The 22,074-nt window shown below is 44.5% G+C and overlaps 1 protein-coding gene across 1 annotated transcript in view; it reads left to right on the forward strand.

Moving 5' to 3' along the window:
* The window catches only part of USH2A (Usher syndrome 2A (autosomal recessive, mild)), a 408,238-nt gene that overhangs the window by 346,559 nt on the left and 39,605 nt on the right, over positions 1-22,074 (forward strand).

Here is a 22,074-nt window from a genome sequence, read left to right on the forward strand (position 1 = left end):
TGGGAATAATATACTGAACTGAGTATAAGCGATATTGGCAACTAGTTTGCTGACCATGATTAACTCAAGCAAATAAATGAATCTCGCTTTCCCTGATTTCCAAATCCACTAAATGTAAGTATTAAAGTTGTTTCTGTATATCTCGTGGGGATGAGGCTGAGATAAAATTAGATAGAAATTTAATTTTCTGTTTTCTTAAAGATCCAATTGTACCACATATCTATACCTCTATAGGTACATTGATATAGATAGATATAGAGATTATATGAATGGAACAGTATCACCCAGAATAGATAGACGTAGAGTTAGATATCTTTAGACAGATATAGATATGTGATATGATTGGCTCTTTGAGGAAGAAGAAAATTAAACTTCTAGGTACATCTGCCTAGATGTGTAAATGTAGATATGGATATCCCGTGCACTGTAGCTTAGTGGTGATTTTCCTGGGTTGGCCCACCTCTGGACCATAACACAGTTCAGCTCACCAGCTATCTCTTGGCACGCCCTTTATGCCTGGCTTAGCCTGAGCTCCTGTAGGAGATACAGAAACAGGACGGTCTTTGTCAGGAGCTTTCCAAGAGCATGTGTTCAGCCTTTTTTAAAGGCGTCTAAAGAAGGGGATGCTGCCGCTGGATTCCAGGCCCTCCCCGTCCGAGAAGCCTGCTCCTTTTATCCCAGACAAATCCCTCTCCCCCGTAACGCAAGCCCACATCAACAGCATGCCTTTTCTGTACACGGGCAACGGGTCTTTAGGGTCAGGGACAGATTATTGATGATTCAGTCCAGTTTGGCAAATAGTCATTGAGCACTATAGCCAATATGCCAATATTCAATTCTACACTCAACTCTGTGAAGTCTACCATGAGACTGGGCCCTTCCTTGGGCACAGCAGACACTGGGAAGACGATGAATAATCCAGGCGGGGGTACAGATTCTTACTGCTGGGCATTTTGAGTCTTTACGTTTCTTTGCTTCTGAGTTTCTGCTGCTCGTGTTTTGATGATTCCCTTTTAAATCTTTCTCTGAGTGCCTTCCTGGCTCGGCTTGCTATGTCTCTAACTCCTTTACTAGCTAAACATCTTCCCTATCTGCTTCCATTTCTGTGCCCGCCCTAGGAAATTTTTCAAGTCCTTGTCTCATAGACGGTTTTGGCTGAAATTCTCCAAAGAAAGGAACTCTATTTTTGATTGGTGAGACACAGACTCAGTCCTCACAACTGCAGGATTACAATTCAGTCCGCAGACTTGCAAGAGGAATCGCTAATTCCCCTTCCTTAGTTACTTGCTTATTGAGGTCTCATCTCTGCTCGAGGTGCCACCAGTACGTTGCTGGTAGTGCCGTGCCATCACCAGCTTGTCCCAAAGTCCCCCCAGAGCGGTTTACAGACAGGTGGACGTTGCTGGGAGAGCCACATAAGACAGATGCGGTGGATGCATGAGTCCTCCGATGGTGGCAGTGGATGGAGAACTGGCAGTGGGGGTCCTCCACGGGGGTGGAGAGCATATGTGCTGGCAGGAGCAGGAGCAGCAGCAGCAGCAGCCGAGGCAGCAGGAGAGGAGAGATGGAAAGAGTGTGGGTTTGAATGTATCACCAGCTTCTCTCCCAACCTCCCGAAGTTTCATCTCCTTTTGGGCCTAAGTAGGTCCTTCTGAGGGGAAAAGAGAGAACTCTAGATTGTTAGGGTCTCTTTGGACCAATGCCCATCACCACCGAAAACAAGCTTTAGGCAGAAGTCCTCAAACTCCCTTCCCAGTTGCTCGGTGATGAATTGTGCGGTGTCAGGAGAGAGGCTGCACGTAGCCTCGCTTGGCATTCGAGCTTTCCGTGGTGGTGTGTGCAGGGAACACGCCTGGCGAGGCTGGCCACCCTGCTGCCACCGTTCCGATTGGTTTGCTTTTTTCTTCCTGGCTCCCGCCATTATACTGGCAGAAATAACTGGGGATTTAAAGGCAAAGGTGGTTTACCTGTCAGTCCGTGCTCTAAGTGTATCCCTGCCAACCCCCTTCCTCCCCAGGGTTGTAAAACATCAAGTCCAGATCATACATTTGCCCAGTATCCAGAAGGATAGATGGTCCTTCGCCCTGTGCATAGACTCAAGCATGCGGAGCTGAGGGGTAAGCGAGTCAGATGGGTCACTAAGAGTTGGCTTCCAATCTGGGAATAAAATCCAGAAATACAAACTCTAGTCTCTAGATTCTAGTTGCCAGACTCCCTTGCCCAATGTCATGGAGGAGGTATTCAAAATTTCCTCGTGTGGTCGTCTCAAATTCACCATTCAGTAGATGTGTTGTGGGGGAAATGAGATACTTCGTAATTGCCATATTATGGATAGTTTGTGAGTAAATTGATTGGTTTATTTTTAATTTCATTTTTGTTTTGGCTTAGTATAGTGTAAAGTATTATTGCTCTTTACACATGATCTTAAATTAGCTCTTAAAATGTGGTGGTTCTTGGCCTTTTCTCTCCAGATCCACTTATAAGACAGAAAAAAATGTTCTGGGAGATCTATCTATCTAGAAAAACCATCTTTCCAAAATAAAGAAAAAGTGGTAATAAAAACAATTTCCATATATTTCTGTATCAGTTCTATAAGCTTTACACATGATCTTAAATTAGCTCTTAAAATGTGGTGGTTCTTGGCCTTTTCTCCCCAGATCCACTTATAAGGCAGAAAAAATGTTCTTGGAGGTCTATCTAGAAAAACCATCTTTCCAAAATAAAGAAAAAGTGGTAATAAAAACAATTTCCATATATTTCTGTATCAGTTCTATAAGCTGAGATTTTTACATTTTATAATATGAGATAACTGTGTCATCCATTCTCTTATATAAAAGATACAAAATATGGGTGGGTGAATGTCACACAAAACCATGAATATTGGCTGGCACAACCCTTTTTTATTGTAATGATGTATTTGGCTTGACATTAAATTTACTTATTAGATTTATATTATCTTTATCCTTTTTTTCTAATAATACCCTATTGATCACTAATAAATATCGGGGATCCACTTTTAACTCAATATCATTGTGGGCTGCGAAAAATAGATCTATGTAAGTCTTCTTAAACGTCATGGAACTACTCCTTTGAAAGAGGTTTCTTTTTCTCCAGCCACTGAATTCCAACAAGGTCATCAGGCCTCTCTCGCTCACTCATCGATAGTCTCTGGGGCAGGTCCTCCAATCACTGTTAGTGACAGCAGCCAGCCGGATTTCAGTAATCAGGACTCATTGCCGGTGTTTAAAATAACGTCCAGTCTAAATCCAGTCTAAGACCTGACTGGTGTTAATGGTTTACATTTTATAATATGAGATAACTGTGTCATCCATTCTCTTATATAAAAGATACAAAATATGGGTGGGTGAATGTCACACAAAACCATGAATATTGGCTGGCACAACCCTTCTTTATTATAATGATGTATTTGGCTTGACGTTAACTTTTCACTTATTAGATTTATATTATATTTATCCTTTTTCTAATAATACCCTATCGATCACTAATAAATATTGGGGATCCACTTTTAACTCAATATCATTGGGGGCTGCGAAAAACAGATCCATGTAAGTCTTCTTAAACGTCATGGAACTACTCCTTTGAAAGAGGTTTCTTTTTCTCCAGCCACTGAATTTCAACAAGGTCATCAGGCCTCTCTCGCTCACTCATCGATAGTCTCTAGGGCAGGTCCTCCAATCACTGTTAGTGACAGCAACCAGCCAGATTTCAGTAATCAGGACTCATTGCCGGTGTTTAAAATAAAATCCAGTCTAAATCCAGTCTAAGACCTGACTGGTGTTAATGGGTCTACAGTGGAGAAGAAAGGGCGTGTTCATTTTTCTTCCTCCTCTTCTCTTGTTGATGTCCGCAAGATCTTGGCAGAAAAGACAGAATTAGACACAAAAGGAGCAGAGCCTCGTTCATTAATATTGTTCTCACCCATCCGTCATTGCTGCCTGTGGGGCAGGTGTCTCCTGGGATTTTCTCTGTGGGTCATGTAGAAGTCTCCCATGGGAAAGCCCACGCTTCCCAGTCCCTGAAGCAGGCAGTACACTCTCTGGCTAACTCCTCCTCGTACCCCGACCCCTACTGCCCCAGAGATCCGCCCCACAACCTCCTGTACTTCCGGGCACCCCTCTCCAGAGCAGTCAGCCAATATCAGGCTCGGTCACATTGACAAGACTCATTCCTTTCTTGGCATCCACTAGAACTGGGGCCAACTTGTTCAGTTCAATAAGGAAAGCACAGCTTGTCCAACAATAACTTCTCTGCTTGACCTACCACATTGGGTAAGACTCGCCACTTCAGAATTCATTGGATAGAATCAGAGATCAGCTTTTCTGTTAGGCCAGATTCCCAACTCTTGGGATCACATAAGAATCTCAGCCCGGCTGGTGTGGCTCAGTTGTTGAGTATCAACCCATGAACTAGGAGGTCCCTGGTTCTATACCCAGTCGGGGCACATGCCCAGGGGTTGTGGGCTCAATCCCCAGTTGGGGGCATGCAGGAGGCAGCCAGTCAGTAATTCTCTCTCATCATTGATGTTTCTATCTCTAGCCCTTCCTCTCTCTCTAAGGTGTGTGTGTGTGTGTGTGTGTGTGTGTGTATTTAATAGAACCTCAGAAAACCCTTCCTCTCCTAGTGGCTGCATCAAAATTGAGTGTCTTCATCTCAGTGGCAAGCCTCTTGAGTAGAGTAGAATGTCCACCTCACCTTCCATACAAACACCCCCCAACTTCTTACGTTGTTTTCTTGGCTCTCCCTCAGCAGCCTGAGAGAGGAAGTGGGGTATCCCTCCTGCCTCCCCCAGGGGGTGAGGAGGCACCTGGAGAAGCTTCTCTCCTGATTCCCTTCTTTCACTTGTTTTCCATTAACATTGGAAGTACCACGCAGAAGCCTCTGTGCCCCACAGAAAGCGATGATGGATGGAGCAGAACAATGTTAATGAGACAGTGAAGAACCAGGATCTTCTCTTACATGGGTGGTCTTACACAGATCTTCCGCGGAACATGGTCCTCGAGGTGAAAGGCTGGTTCTGTCCGTCTGTCAAGCCCTGCAGAGGTGTGTCTAGCAGCTTCGACAGAGATGTGCATCGCCTAGAATTTCTCTCCGCTGCTCTCATCACTCCCTGGTGCATCCTGTCCCATCACTCCATGGCCCCGTCATCTGTCATCTTCCTGGTTGCTCAGGCCAGGCCATCCTAGAGTCCTCCCCTTCCTTCCTTCCCAGTCCAACCCCTCACTGCGCCTAGTGAGTCTACTTCTATTCTAAAGCAATGGTTCTCAACCTGTGGGTCGCGACCCCTTTGGCGGTCGAACGACCCTTTCACAGGGGTTACCTAAGACCATCCTGCATATCAGATATTTACATTATGATTCATAACAGTAGCAACATGACAGTTATGAAGTAGCAACGAAAATAATTTTATGGTTGGGTCACAACATGAGGAACTGTATTTAAAGGGCCAGAAGGTTGAGAACCACTGTTCTAAAGGATCTGGAACCCTCCTGCTGGCCAGCCACCTTGGAATCTCCTCACATGTCGTTTCCTCCTCCTGCTCCAGTGATCATGACCTTACACTTCAAACGTCTTCCTTCTTAATGGTCTAGCCCAGTGGTCGGCAAACTCATTAGTCAACAGAGCCAAATATCAACAGTACTTCTTCAAAATAGACTCGCCCAGGCCGAAAACCGACTTCGGCGCATGGGCCACGAAGTTTCAATCACACTGTACGTGTGCCCGCACGTGGTATTTTGTGGAAGAGCCACACTCAAGGGGCCAAAAAGCCGCATGTGGCTCGAGAGCCGCAGTTTGACAACCACGGGGCTAGCCTGAACTAAGATGCTACTAGCACTTACCTCCCAAGGCTGTTTCGAGGGCTAAGTAAGTGAATACGTATGCAAAGGACTAGAAACTCAGCAGCAATATAAACAGGCAGTGCAGTTTAAGGAGTTTTACTATTTGGATTAACAGAGGCTGGAAGAAATGAGCAAATGTAGAAACACCTTAGTTTGTGCAAGGCAACTGCATCTACTCATTGGGTCAGCGATGAAACGCCTTGAGTTTTATATATTTTAAGCTTTCCTCACCTCGCGCCAAAATCCTGATGCTTGCTCATGTAAATGCTTTCGGATACCAGACTGTTAATTTCCAGGTAATTTCTCAAGTCCTGGATTGGGTTCTATTCCTTAATGGCCTGGGGCAAGACTGTGCTTTGCGTCTCCCTGGTGTTTAGTGCTGCCCATCCCCCCCTGCTATCTGATGCCTGCCCCTCTGGGAACCTGCCCAGGCCCTTTCCACTCACACTAGCTGTGTTCCCCGGCCAGGGCACTCACAAGACCGTGCCCACTGCCCCAGGTCTGGGATCATATCAGCACAACTTGCGGTCCCTCTCTCTCTCTCTCTCTCTCTCTCTCTCGAGGTCTGGGATCATATCAGCACAACTTGCGGTCTCTCTCTCTCTCTCTCTTCCCATATTGAACAGATTCTGCCAAGTTGGCACCTCCCTATTTCACCTCTTGGTGGGGCAGCTGCCCTCTAACTCAGGTATGCTGTTATTTTCTGGCCTTGGACTGGGTTATAAGGAAACCCTTGAAGAACGCCCCCAAGTCCCCCCAGTCTTATTAAAACCATACATGAAAGTCGAACGAACTAATGCGCACACTAACGGGCCCAGGCCAAGAGTTCAGAATAGACGCCATTTAGCAGCGACAGCAAGCTGCAAACGGCAGCGAAGAGCGGGAGTTAATTGAACTACGGTGCCCTTGTCGCAGGTGCAAAGGAGCCCCTACCTGAGACGAGGTGGCTGCCCCCAGAGTGCCCTGTTGCAGCCAGGAGATCACCTCCTGGGCTCCGCAAGGGCTTCTGGGTGAGGGAGAACCAGACACAGATGACCAATTCCTTTATGGTTCACGGCCGATCAAAGTGAAATTCAGCATCTGTTCGGGACAAGTGACCACTGTAACGGCTGTAATATAACCTGCTAAATAGAGAGGGAATTGCATTAGAGCAAGAGGTGAGCCGTGATTATCGGCAGGTGAGTGCTTTATTGAAGTTGAAAGACCATTAACATTGATAGAGTAATTATTTCAACTTGAAAGTAATTACCTTGATGGGTGATAACTTCTCCAGTGTTCCCGGGTTTGATTGGGCCAAACAATCGCAAGCTCCTGAAGCCTAGAAAAATATTACAACAATACCGTGGTTCTCAAATTACGGAGACCGCTGCTGGAATATTTTAATTACGCCGAACAGCGAGAAGATGTTGCCTTAACACCAGCTAGTGACCTCTCATGTAGAGAGAGACATTGGCTTTTTAATCCAAATGCAGTGACCCACACCCAACACCTGCAAATGTATATGAGACGGGTTTGCAAAATGAATTTTTTTATCTCAATGTGATTTTTAAGGGGAAACACCTTGTTTGTGCTGTATCTGGACGTTGCTAAGCTCAAACTGTAGGCATTGTCGGTTATATCTCTGGACTGGGAGTCCCGGAATAGCAACTATCTTTTTTTAAAATCTTTATTGTTGAAAGTATTACATGGGTCCTCCTTCCCCCCCCCCCCATTAAACTCTTCCAGCCCGCTCCCATCCCCCCCTCACCACCCCATTGTCTGTGTCCACCGGTTATGCATATGTGCATACAAGTTCGTTGGTTGATCTCTTCCCACCCTCATCGACCCAACCCCACCTCCCACCTTCCCTCTGAGATTTCAAAGTTTGTTCTATGCTTCTATGTCTCTGGATCGATTTTGTTCATCAGTTAATTTTGTCCTTTAGATTCCATGTCTGAGTGAGATCACGTGATACTTGTCTTTCTCTGACTGGCTTATTTCGCTTAGCATAATACTCTCTAAGTCCCTGCATGCTCTCTCAAAGGGTAAGAGAGCCTTTTTTTTTTTACTGCTGCATAGTATTCCATGGAGTAAATGGACCACAGCTTTTTTATCCACTCATCTACTGATGGGCACTGGGCTGTTTCCATAGATTTCTTTTCAAACATCCTTCTGATGGAAGTGGGGTGAGCACACCACTGGTGAGTCCAGGACAGAATGCCCGCTCCCATCCCCCCCCTCACCACCCCATTGTCTGTGTCCACGGGTTATGCATATGTGCATACAAGTTCGTTGGTTGATCTCTTCCCACCCACCCTCCCCTGTCTTCCCTACGAGGTTCCACAGTCTGTTCCTGCTTCTGTGTCTTTGTGTCTATTTTTGTTCATCAATTTATTTGGTTCCTTAAACTCCATATACTAGTATGAGTAAGATCATGTGGCGACTCTCTTCTGTCTTTGTCACAGCAGAGGGTTTCAATTTGTAAAAATTAAATATTTCGGGGGGTAAGAGATCAACCGAAGGTCTTGTATGCATGCATATAAGCATAACCAATGGACACAAGACACTGGGGGGTATGGGAGGCCAGGGGAAGGTCAGGGGGAGAAAAAAAAAGGAGACACATGTAATACTCTTTGTAATACTTTAAGCAATAAAACAAAATTTAAAAAAATAAAAAAGGAGAGGGAACTGGTTAAATAAATTACGGTGCACCAACAGAATGCAAAGCCACAAAAAGGAAACGGAGAAAAAAAACTAAATATTTCAGTAACGACATTGAAAAACATTGAAGATTCCAGATGCCGTGTACTGTGGATCCCAAATCTCAGATTTTATTCAGCCATGCAGTCCGCTCGTGGAAATAGCTTTCTTGCTTCATGTTACACAGCTTCCCCTGCAAGCGCACCATGGTCATGTGTCTCCTGTGTGTCCACACTGGACAGCAGCAAACAGGATCGAAGTTGAAAACCGGGGCCACTGCTTCCCTGGCAGCCACGCAGATGTGAAAATTGCGCGTCGTTTGCTATTGAGGACCTAGACGCGTAAAAGCTGATGTGGCGATGGAGACCGAGAAATACTGTGGGACCCGTCCATTAATCAAGGCCACATAACTCTCTTTTGAGAATCCATCGTGCCCAGAAGCTACAAGAGATGAAAAGAAGGAAGAAGAAAATTAAGGACGCCTCTCTGGGCCTGGTGGCGTCCTTAGAGCAAATGAGGAGAGAGACAAATGACAATATAATAAGCAGTTACTTAGTCATGCATAGGCATCGATTGTACTCATTAATACTTAAAGGAACCTAAGAGGACTTTAACTCATGGCCCCGATTCCAAGCCCAGCTGTCCCCACCTCCCCACCCCGCCGAACCACAAACCAGGGATGGAGCGAGCACGGTTCATGATTCTCAGTCCTGCTGTCAGCGAAGATGAATGTGACCTCACCCTGCAGCTCCTGGGTGGTTCCTAAGACCTTTCTGTCCTCCTGGCAGCGTTTGAGCTGATGATCGGTCAGGGCATGACTAGCTTTGTGGCCGGACCTCCCACGAGATGTGTTGTTGTTGTTTTCCTAATCAGACTCGCACTCCCTGAAGGACAGAAGGAGTTCCCGCCTGCGGTCCCAGAGCCCGGAAGGAACGTTTTAGCAAACGGGTCATGGGTTTCCTCCATTCCCCCATCTCTGAACTCTTCTCCATGGGTCATGCCATAGCGCCTCTCCTTCAGGAGGAAGGGGAGGGGAGGAATCCGGGCCAAGCCCAGGTGGATTTGCTCACTGAGAAGCAAAATGGCTGGTTCGAATTTGGTAGAACAGTCAAGATGTGAGATGAAACCATTGGGAAAGTGATAAGACGTTATGATTTGAAGTGCCCCCCATCTCTGAACTCTTCTCCATGGGTCATGCTATAGCGCCTCGCCTTCAGGAGGAAGGGAGGGGAGGAATCCAGGCCAAGCCCAGGCGGATTTGCTCACTGAGAAGCAAAATGGCTGGTTCGCATTTGGTAGAACAGTCAAGACGTGAGATGATACCATTGGGAAAGTGATAAGACGTTATGATTTGAAGTGTACATCCTCCCATTAAAAGCCAGCCAAGGAGTTAAGGAATTCCACCAATCGAACATCACATCGGGGTTCTTAGCCCAGGAGGCTCTCAGGGTCATACGTGGTTGGGCTAAAGCTTGTATTAAGGATCCCTGCAGGTATTCTGAATTTAAAATAAGCGTAATAACTCATTCTTAAACATTTTACTAGTAGATGCTACTTGGATTACAAAATATCCACATTACAAAATCAGAGAGTTTTAATCCATTCCGAAAAAGTTTCATTGTCTACCTCTGAAAGATAGTGGCCATGTCTAGCTAGTAAAATCACAGGGTATTTCCAACGGAGGTAAATGCTACTTTTTGACAAGACACAAGTAATGAATTTCATCGCACAAGTTCCCATTGGGTGATCATGATCCCGAGTTTTATTTTTGCCCCAGCAATTACTAATGTCATGGCTGGATACCCGGGCCCATTAGCGGCTGCTTCCGTGTTGTGTGTGTGTGTGTGTTTAGGATGGTTATTGATCTCTTGCTGAGCTGAGATTCGGGTTTCCTGCCAGATCGCTTGATTAATGGGTTGGTTTCTATAAGTGGACTGAATGGGGATAGGAAGCACGGGCAGCCTGCTCTGCCAACCCCAAACCCGTCAAGACTCATCGCTCGTTATGAAACAGTTATCAAGGATACATGAAAAATTAATTGGGCTCAGTTTGATTCTGAAAAGAATCGGCTTTCTACTTGGCGGGTCCCCCCCCCTCCCCATTCATTCCAGATGTTGTGCGCCATCCCCCGGAGGAACTGCAGAGGGAGATGTATTAATACATTGTATTGATTAGATCAAGACCCCTGACAGTTATTTGTAGAGAGACCATCTGGCCGCTGTTCCAATTCCTTCACCAAAAACAGGACGCGACACGTTATTAATCTCCACTCTCTAAGTATAGGCAGTTGCCTTTTCTGCTAAACTGCATTTTCCCATTCCGTGGGAGACGGAGGCAGACCTGAAGGGTGCAGAAATTAAGGTTATTACACAAATGGAGCCATATGGTCCAAATATTTCAGCAAGAAAATTGCCAGGCAATAAAAATTGCTCCTGCCTTCCTAATGGTGTAAATTACACTTTAACCATGGCTCTAATGATGTCCTTCTGCCGCGCTTAACTACTGTTACATGAAGGACATTGTTTTAAAAATATAAAAAAAAAACACAAGTCAATGCCAGCAGCGTGTTTTACAATCTGTTAGTGTGTCATTAAGAACCCTGTCAGAATTACATAAACATCATGGCAGGCAACCGGCATACAAAGGAACGCGAACGAACTAGAAACCGCCTTGAAAACTCTTCTTTCTTAGCTCTGTTGTGTCAAGAACACAGTCCCCTCTCCTCTGCCGGATTCTCAGGGAGAAGCTCTGTCCGGGTCTCGATCCTAATTCTCTTGTCCTAGGAGTGGGCCCAGGTGCACATCTTGTCCCAGGTGGGGGACAGCTAACCAGTTCTAGGCCAGATGATAGAAGTTGACCTTTTTAAGTGTTTCTATTCTTGGGGAGAAGGGATGCCATACTCCATGGTCTCCCTTAAGAATGACTAGTAAGTATTAAGATGCTAGCTACCACTCTATTGCTGAAGAAACCAATCCTGCTATTTGGGGACCGATATTAAAAGGAGGGTTACTCCAAACAATCTTCAACTTTTGAGCATAACAGTAAAGATGGTTGCTTTTTGAGGAAGTCGGTAATCTTTCACGTTCTTGCACCTATTAGACCAAAACATCTTGATATTTTTTTTCAAAAAATATCTGTACAGGTTATCAGACCATGATGTTTACTCTCTAAAACTGTATGATCCCGCCCACCTTCTGGCCTTCCAAGGTGTTCCAGAGGTGGCGCTGCCTGGGGCCCCCTCTCCAGCATCCAGAAATGGCGCGCTGACACCTTGTGATGCCCCAGAGCCACTTAGAGAACTTGGGGGGATGTGCCATCCGCCCCCCTCCTGACATCGCCTATGACTTCCCTCTACACCAGACCTCTGTGGTCATCTTCTCTTACCTAACCCTGTGTAATATTCGGTTTACAAGAAACTGTATACCTAAAACCAGCTTTCTTAATAGTGTGGTGGCCCTGCCGGCATGGCTCCGTGCTTGAGAGTCAACCTATGAACCAGGAGATCACAGTTCAATACCCGGTCCTGGCACATGCCTGGGTTGTGGGCTCGATCCCCAGTGTGGGGCATGCAGGAGGCAGCCAATCCATGATTCTCTCTCATCATTGATGTTTCTATCTCTCTCTTCCTTTCCCTTTCTTTCTGAAATATATATATATTTTTTTAAATAGTGTGATATACATTAAACCATGACTGATGTTCTTCCTTCATGACCTGCCATGTTCTAGAAATACAATAATTAGCACATTTAGATTGAGAAGAGGTGGGACCACAGGAAACCCCATCTGCGTGTCCTTTCTGCCCAGAAGTACCTGGTCCTCATACCTCACGCCTCGGCATCTTTTCCTTAACGGAGCGATAATTATTTATTAGTGGGATGTGTGCTTCTTCTACCCAGAAATTAAAGTTGTTAGGGGCACCGTGCATCCAGGTCCCCGCGGCCGGATGGTCACATCTGTTAGAAATAAATCACTTTAAAAGAATTATATGAGTCTCACAGACGGTCAAGCCATGGAAGGAGAGGAGGGAGGGGCGCATACGGCGAGGAAGCGCGGTTTCAGATCCTGTGAAAGAGAGTGTGGTCAGTGTGTTGTCAGCACTTCCCAGTGACATTCAGACATCAGCTCAGTGTTTCCCCTCTTTGAACCCCAGGTGGCCAATTAGCAATGTCGGCTATTTATTCAGTACAAAATAGGCAGGATAAATTGAATGGTTAGATTAGCTAATAAGAATTTTTAGCAGGGAGCAGAATAAAAAATGCTGCATGTAGAGAGACCAAGAAAAAAAAAAAAGATCTTTGGGGAATCCTAGAAACAGTCTGGAGAATCTTCCTCTTAGATGTATCTGCAGTTTCAACCGGAAGCAAGGACGTTATTTCATTGGGAAGATTTAGGGAGATGTTCTTTGACAGGGTTTCTTCCTAAAACATCTTCTCTCTAATTCTCTCATTTGTGTTTCCCTAGAGTTTCTTTCCTTCCTAAGGTGGAAAGACAGTTTAAGTAACTTTCGGCAATTGGTAGTTCCATTAGGATGTGTCTATGCCTCTGATTATAAGAAACAATGTCATTTGTAGCCTCTCTCGTCATCAAGGCACAACCCAGCAAAGGGGAAGGCTGTGAACTTACCTGAATCTTGTAAGTGCTCATTTTTCAAATGTGAGTGAACTGAAGAAAAGATTATATAATGGCCTGTCTATACAATTAAAATTCCGTGAAAATATGTGTAGTACACAGATTAACTTGAGCATTTATTTGCATTTTGTGGCCAAAGATTATATGCTTCTATCAATGTGACATTTGTTCTGATAAGTCATGGTTTTTTTCTGTCGTTGCAATATGTCCCTCATAAGAACAGCTAGAAGACAGCGAGGGTTTGAGGGTTTTTTAATTGATGTAGTGTTGACTCATTTGCGTGACTGGAGGATCTGTAGACGCTGTTGGAAGCTTTCAGAAATAACAGATTCTGAACTCTCACCTTGAAAGGTCCAAAAAGATAGTGTTGATTCTCTTGGTTTTCTAATTATCAATAACTAGTAAATCTCGTTATTAAGGGTCTGCCTCTGGTAGCATCTAAAAGAAATGACTCAACTGGGTACACCTTTGAACACCAAAGATATCCTTTTTAAAATCAATGTTTGTTTCAGTAGTGACCATTTCTGAAGGAAATGGCTTCAGTCACAGTGGGTGTGGTCTCCTGAGAATTTTCACTTTTGAGCCCTTAAGCTAAGGGCTCCATTCAGAAAGGTCTGACCCCAGCCTTTCCATGAGGAGAGCGCCCTCTGCTGGATCTGTGTATATACCACATGTCTTCTGAGTCCCAGAAGCCCTCTGGGCACTGACCCAGCCAGTGAGCAGTGAAGATGCAACCTCAGCCGAAGTTTCTGGAAAATCCTTGCCTCTTCCCGGGCTGGGCTGATTGCAAGTGTGGAGGCGGCCATCGCTCACTGCAGTTTTCTTTTTACTGCTGGATTATTGCACCCTGCTGGGGGATACATCTGAGCATGTCAGTGTCCTGCTTTGAAAATGCCCAGATGGTGGCTACGTGCTCGGGTTGGAATGGGGCTGCCCTCATCTTTCATGCTCCAGAGTCTGCCTAGTTATCAGAGAGACACGAGACAAGGAAAATCCTCCCATTTTTCAGCCCCTCTTCATCTGTTTCTAGTCACCCACAGTGAATGATGCACTTGCACGATTGTTAAGAAGACAGTCACCATGATAACTGAGCATCACTCCCCAGACTGGGGAGGCCCTGCTCCGCAGCTCCCTCCCGCCCCCCTCCCGGCACAGGATCTTCTCGCAGTAACTGATCACTTGCAATCTGGGAAGTAACAGGGGACAACAGGCCGTGTAAATGTTTTACACCTTGCCAGCACCACTTCGATTTGCATTGGTCTTCTTCATTCTAAGATTGTAAGGTTAATAGAGAATTGAAATCAAATCATTCAACCTGAGAAATAGCAAAAAGAACTACTAAACACATGTAGCAGTGTGACTGATTAAAATAGCCCATGTGCATAACGGGTTTCGTATGGTTTTGTGACATGCACATCTTATAGGGCTTTTGTCTCCAACTATGTTCTTCATTGTCACCCAGGCAATGACCATTGGTATCATTTTTATCAATAATAACCAACACCTCTCACTGGGAAATTAGTAAGGGGATGAAATTTATTTTTCACAAATTATCTTTAAGCATTGACTTCCCACCAAGTATTACTGGACTTCGTCCATCACAAGGCAATGACCCCAGTGAGTTACTTGTTTTTATTTTGGAACTTTATTCATAACAAAACAGTGATGGGATTTTTTAATTTATTTTTCAGAGCTTTGCTCTGTTTTCCTTCTTAATAATTGCTTTGCTGAAGGAAGAATGTGAATATAGGCTGGTTGTCTCCAAACATTTTAGAATGTGCACCCCTATAAGTAAGAACTTCTGGAGCATACCACCCCACGGTATGCATATTTATAAATTATAAAATATATACTGGTGAAAAAATTATTTACACTAAAAGAAGAGGAATTTAACAAGGAGTAGCTATGGATAAATCATAAATAGAATATTTGATCAATCATGAGCTACTGTTATTAACTAGTATCTCAAGGCATAGTACAATCTTTAATAAAAGTTTCATCATCAATAATATTAGGTGCTAGTCTATTCTCCAAATGATCCCCTTGATAATTTCAATTTTTTTTGGTCAACTTCTGGTCGAATATGACTGGACTGTTAGTGCTTATACCTCATACTATGGCTGACAAAGAGCTTGGATCACAAGAAGTGTGAACCTGGCCGTTTCCTTGTTCTTCATTTATAAATGTACTTAGAGGCCTGATGCACGAAATTCGTGCAAGAGTAGGCCTTCCTTCCCCCGGCTGCCAGCACCAGCTTCCCTCCTGCCACCAGCAGGCACCCAGGACCCGGGCTTCCCTCACAACCCCAGCTTTGTCCGGAAGGTCGTCTGGTCTAATTAGCATATTATGCTTTTATTATTATAGAGGGTTAGAACTAGATTTGAATCATGGTTTTTAATTCCGGAATGTGGAAAGTCACCCATGTTTCCAAAGATAGCTTAGCTCAAACTATTAATCCACTTTGCATGGAACCATAAACTGTAATAATATAACACTATCTGTTAAAGGCAAATAGAGGAGGTAAATATTTCCATCTCCTCCAGTTGTAAAACTCCCATTCTTCCCATTCTAGGGACTAATCCAGACTTCATTCATTCATTCATTCATTCACTCATCCAATTTATATGCACCTAATATATGCCAACTGGGTATACAGCAGTGGATAATCCAGATGAAAAATCCTTCCTTCTTTTATTCTAGTGAGGGAAAGACTGTGTGTGTGTGTGTGTGTGTGTGTGTGTGTGTGTGTGTGTGTGTTTATGGGGTACAATGGAGAAAAATAAATCACAGAGGAGGTATCAGGGGTGCTGTGACAGCCAGTCAGGGAGTGTTATGTTGGCCAGACCTGGGAGGGGGCAGGGTGTGGCCTGTTGTGACAGGAAGTGTGTTGTCTGTTGGGACAGAAAGGGTGTGGCCTGTTGAGACGTGGAAGGTGTGGCCTGTTAGGACAGGGAGGGTGTGACCTGTTGGTTCAGGGAGGGTGTGGCTGTTGGTTCAGGAAGGTTGTGGCTGTTGGGACAGGGAGGGTGTGGCCTATTGGGACAGGGAAGGTGGGGCCTGTTGGGACAGGGAGGGTGTGGCTGTTGGTTCAGGGAGGGTGTGGCCTGTTGGTTCAGGAAGGTTGTGGCTGTTGGGACAGGGAGGGTGTAGCCTATTGGGACAGGGAGGGTGGGGCCTGTTGGGAAAGGGAGGGTGTTGTTTGTTGGGACAGAAAGGGTGTGGCCTGTTGAGACATGGAAGGTGTAGCCTGTTGGGACAGGGAGGGTGAGGCCTATTGGTTCAGGGAGGGTGTGGCCTATTGGGACAGGGAGGGTGTGGCTGTTGGGACAGGGAGGGGTGTGGCTGTTGGTTCAGGGAGGGTGTGGCTGTTGGGACTGTAAGGATGTGGCCTGTTGGGGCAGGGAGGGTGTGGCTGTTGGGACTGGAAGGGTGGTATTTAATGTAGGGAGGTCAGGGAAGGTCTCACAAGAAGGTGACACTGGAGCAGAAATTTGAAGGAGAGACATTTGACAGAAAACAGTTCAGGAATGGAGACGTATAATCTGATTCTGGGCTTCACGAGTCTTCCAGGCCCCATCAACATGTATGCTGACCTTCAGCTTCGCATTCTGAAGGTCATGGCCAGCCACCAGCACCCCTTTGACAGAGAAATGCTCTGTTGCTGGGCCATGTCAGACTCAGCCATCAGATGAGTGTGTAGCATAGACATTCTCCCAGCTTTTAAGTCTGTTCTTTGGGTCTATAACCTTCACATACTAGTAAATAAACCCTCCTTGAATGCGAGTCCATTCCCTGGCTATCTAACGTCATTCATTTCTTCCCATATAATCTTCCAAAATGTCCCCATGTTCTAGGTAAAACAGAATGGGACTCATTCATTACAAAATAGAGACACATTTTCTGGTTACTATATCCAACTCCAAGCCCCAGGAGCTCTTGATAATGCCCCCAGTCTTTCTCTAGTTTTGTCATAATTCAGTTTTGGCAGTCTGCAACCCCAAACTTAAAACACATCATATAGCCAAACCGGTTTGGCTCAGTGGATAGAGCGTCGGCCTGCCGACTGAAGAGTCCCAGGTTCGATTCCGGTCAAGGGCATGTACCTTGGTTGCGGGCACATCCCCAGTGGGGGGCGTGCAGGAGGCAGCTGATCAATCTCTCTCATCGATGTTTCTAGCTCTCTATCCCTCTCCCTTCTTTTCTTTGGAAAATCAATAAAATATATTTTTAAAAAAACACATCATATATACAATTGTGGGCTTAATCCTCACAAAAGTCCATGAAAAAGATACTATTATGAACCAACTAGAGGCCCAGTGCATGAAATTCATGCACAGGTAGGGTCCCTGGTGGCTGCCAGCCAGGGGTGACTCCCTTTCCCCTGCTGCCTGCCACAGCTGCCAGCCCCAACCCCTGGTTGAACTCCTGGTTGAACTTCCGGTCGAGGGGACAATTTGCATATTAGGCTTTTATTATATAGGATACTCAGAAATTCGCTTAAGGTCTCTCTCATCTGAGTGACAGAGGTAAAACTTGAACTCAGGTCTTCTAATTCTCAGTTGTTTGCTTTAAAAAAATGATTTTGAGAGAGAAAGGAAGGGAGAGGGAGAGAAACATTGATGTGAGAGCAGAACATTGATTGGCTGCCTCCTGCATGCACCCTACAGGGGATCTAGCCCACAACTTGGGCATGTGCCCTGACCAGGAATCAAACCAGCAGCCTTTTGGTGCACAGGAGGACACCCAACCAACTAAGCCACACCAGCAAGGCCATCAACTGATCGCTTTTTGATTAAAGCATCTGGACTCTCAAAAGTTTGCCTCATTCCCCAGACATGAAGTCACAGGGCTTCTCTCACACATAAGAGAGATCGTTTTTGGCTAAACTAAGCCAAGAAAAATAATAGATTGTAGAACAATTATAGTAATGCATTCAAAATGCCAAACTCACAGCACACTTTCTATCCTCCGCAAGAAACTATTTTTTTCCAGTTTTGTCCAAATGTCTATTAGAAATGATTATGCAGGATTGAAAACAGGCTTTGATTTGCCTACATGAAAATAAGAACCACAACTTTGTTCTGGCTCTCGGAACAAATAAAAGGTGTTTTTATTTTTAATTAAGTATGCTTAGCATAAGAACATTGTCTCTTAAGGTGTAATGACTAAACAACCGCCATCATTTCCTTTTGTTTATTCATTTAGAATGCAAATAAAAGCAGATAATCAATAGATCATAATCTAAAACTAGAGGATTTACAAGTTAATAAGCTTGAGTCAATAAATATTCCATAGCGAAGCCCTCACTGCTGAACCCGACATAATTTGCTTTACACTAAGCTGGTTGACTTAATGCTTTAATTTAATTCTAATATTAACTAAAAAATCCAAAGGAAAGGGGAAATTTTAAATCCTGTTCTATTAAAATGTTTTTGAAGCAACAACTCAATATCATATCACAACTGCTGTGCGCGCCACCAACATCGACATCTACTCACACCGCCTGTGTTCTGATTGGTCGTTAACCCCTTTGGATCCTGATCCGTGTGCATGGCAGGAGCTTTTCAGGGGTCTTTCTCATTCAGCTCATGTTCAGTTATGATATTATTCTAACATCATAGATTGAGTTTGCTATCTAGCACACTTACCTATTTTTCTCAAACACAATTTAATCATCTGTTACTCACACATTTAATTAAAAGCAGTAACAGAAAACTTCTCTGGTCAAACTCTCTGGTCTGGGGCCTCTTTAAAATAGGGGGCTGATTCGGGTCTTTGTTTCATTTTATTTTAAAGCTGAGCAATCTATTACTGAGAACATTGGTTAATTTTTTCTATTTTTCTAGAATTTTCCATTCTATGTTTTTACATTTATTGTCATAAAACTGTTCACATTTTCCTGCTTCCAAGGGTAACTTGCATTCGGTCCAGGGCCCTGACTACACTCTTTTCTAGACACTTCTCAGGCTCATTTCATACTCTCTCCTCAGACTCACTCCGCACTCTCTTCTTCACCCCACTCTTTTATTTTAAATCCTGTCTGACTTTACTGACAGCACCAGTGTTTGTTGAGCACTTACTCAGTACCAGGCGCGATTGGAGACACTTGGGCTGGAGCAGAGAATGAAACAGACATGGGTCCCCTTCCCTCCCAGTGGAACTTAAATTCTGATAAAGAGAGATAGACAATCCACAATCATCATGATAACCACATAGGGTCTATCATCTGTTGGAAATGACAGATGACGACTTTGGAAAAGAAAAAAATCTAGAGCAAGGTAAAGGAGTGTCCAAATGGGAGGAGGAAGAGGAGAGCGGGCAGTTGCAGTAAAATAGGAATCAATGAGGAGATGAGCTAACGTTACCTTTGCAGACTTGTGGCTAAAGTGAGTCACAGGGACAGATAAGCCAGTCAGAGAAAGATAAGTATCACATGGTCTCACTCATTGGTGGACTCTAAGGAACAAAATAAACTGATAAACAAATGAGATTCAAAGACATAGAAGCATGGAACAGACTGTGGAATCTCAGAGAGAAGGCGGGGTGAGGGAGAGGTGTGAGGGAGGAGAGATTAGCAGGAATTTATATGCATACTAGAGGCCCAATGCAAGAAGTTCCTTCATGGGTAGAGTCCCCAGGCCTGGCCGGCAATCTGCTGATCTGCAGGGTGATGGGGGCGGGGGCACTGTGGGCTGAGGGCAGCTCCTGTGTTGAGTGTCTGCCCCCTGGTGGTCAATGCGCATCATAGCAACTGGTCATCCCACCCGTCGTTCTGCCCTTTGATCAATTTGCATAGTAGGCTTTTATTATATAGTTTATGCATAGCCCACGGACACAGACAATAGTATGGTGAAGGCTTGGGAGGGGCGAGGGCAGGGTGGAGGGGATCAATGGGAAAACAACAACAACAACAAAACCACAAAGGGGACATATGTAATACTTTCAACAATAAAGACAAATTTTTAAAACATTTAAAAAGTAAGTTAAAAGGAGAAGCAGCAGCCAGCCCAGGGCCCTCAATAAAGAAGTTTAATCAAGGATTGCGTAACTACAAGACTGAGACCGGAATGAAATTCATTTAAATGTAGTTCAGTACAGTTTCCCTCGTGTTGCCGTAAAATACATGGCCAGAGAGGACCTGCTGGGCCACAGAGTTTGCACATGCTTCATTTTAATAGAGTGAAAGTACCGCTTTTTAATATTTAGTGTGACTGGTCTGCCACTTTAACATTTAATTATCACAAATTTAATTTTTTTCTTCTCCATTGAAAAATGGGTCATTTTGAAGCCTTCCTTTTTTTATTTTTTAACCCAGTGTTTTTACTGTAGCTGAGGCATCATCATTCATTTTACAAGGACTCGAGCTTTTGCTGTATAGATTAAATTGATACAGCCCATTTGTCTATAAAGAAAATGCCTGTGAATTAATTTTTGCATTGACACCCCCCCCATTATATAATCACTGATGTTATCCAATGAGAGAAAAAATAACTCCCCTTTTCACATATCCTTCTTCTTTTATGAATGCAGGTGTTTGTGGGGGTAAAGTGCACACAGAACTCACATGTGAATACTCCATACCGGACATCTGAAGTTTGAAATTTACAAATGTTATGAGCACTGGCCTCTGACTAGTCAACTGTCATTACTCGAAGGGAGGGTATGCTCTTATGTTTTCTTGAAATGTTTTCAATGAAGCCCTGTGACATGAGCTGGGAATGCTTTCTTACCGTGTGTGCCTTTTGAATGATCTTCATTCTGTTTTGCCGATAGTATCCCTGACCTTTCCTAGCTGCCTGATGGCGGTTGGATGGGCAGAAGGTACTGTGGCAAGGGTGTTGGTGACTCCACGCACACACGTCCCATGACCAGGAAAAAACATGGTCCAGGTACATGAGATTGTGATAGCGGGTCAGGACGGAGGACGTGTAATTGGCTTAAATTCAGTTTAGTTGTCATAATCCCCACTTCGACTGGTTTCAAAAGACAAACGCTTGTGTCTAAAGAGTAATTACAAATTTTGAAATCGAGCAAACATTCAAAGATGTTTTAAATCTAAGTAAAGACTCTTCTGCTACCTTCCGTATATGGCAGTCTATACTTATTGGCTGAATAACAAAGCAATGAATGAATGAATTGTTGACAGATTTTTGTTTTGTCAGTCACTGGCCACAACCTGTACCACAATAGGGCAAAATTGTAAAGTTCTTTCATTATTCCTTCAAATTGCATTGTGGAGCTCTTTCTACATAATTAGTCCTTGAAATTATTGCCTAACGTTACCGCTTTTTAACAAATGTAGCCCAGAAACTTGGTAAAATGCGCAGCCCTGTCCCATCTTTTTCCAACCTTGACCCCCACTCTTCTTCTGCACCCACAACACGTCAGCTCCATTCAGCTTCCAGCTCTTTCTTCTCTTCTTCCTTCCAACCCCTCACAGAGTTTTATCCACTCAAACCCTACATCTTCTTAATCAGATGCCACCTCCCAATGACGTCCTCCCCTGCCTCTCCCTTCCCCATCAGAAGTAGCCCCTCCTTACTTCCCCCGCACTCCATTAATGATAGCACTGACCACACTCCAGATTGTGTGTATCTGTATTCATAGGTTAGCGTTTACGACTGTAGATTATAAAGTCCTAAAAGTCAGGAGCCTGGTACCCATCTTATATCTATCACAGCAACGTTCCAGAATGTGGTACAAGCCAGATGCTCGAGCCTGTGTAGCTATTCAGTGAAGCTGTTGACCAGCAATCCTGCATGTTTCACTGACCATTTTGTCAGCTGCCCTACCACTTAGCAATGCCACCTCACACACACACAGGGTTTATGCACCTACGACCATAAACCATGAACCTAAAGGGTATTTTTTTCTACCTTCTGGTTAGTTGTTCTTTGATTCCGGAACA

The sequence above is a fragment of the Myotis brandtii genome, unplaced genomic scaffold, assembly GCF_000412655.1.
Source record: "Myotis brandtii unplaced genomic scaffold, ASM41265v1 scaffold612, whole genome shotgun sequence".
Classification (NCBI taxonomy): domain Eukaryota; kingdom Metazoa; phylum Chordata; class Mammalia; order Chiroptera; family Vespertilionidae; genus Myotis; species Myotis brandtii.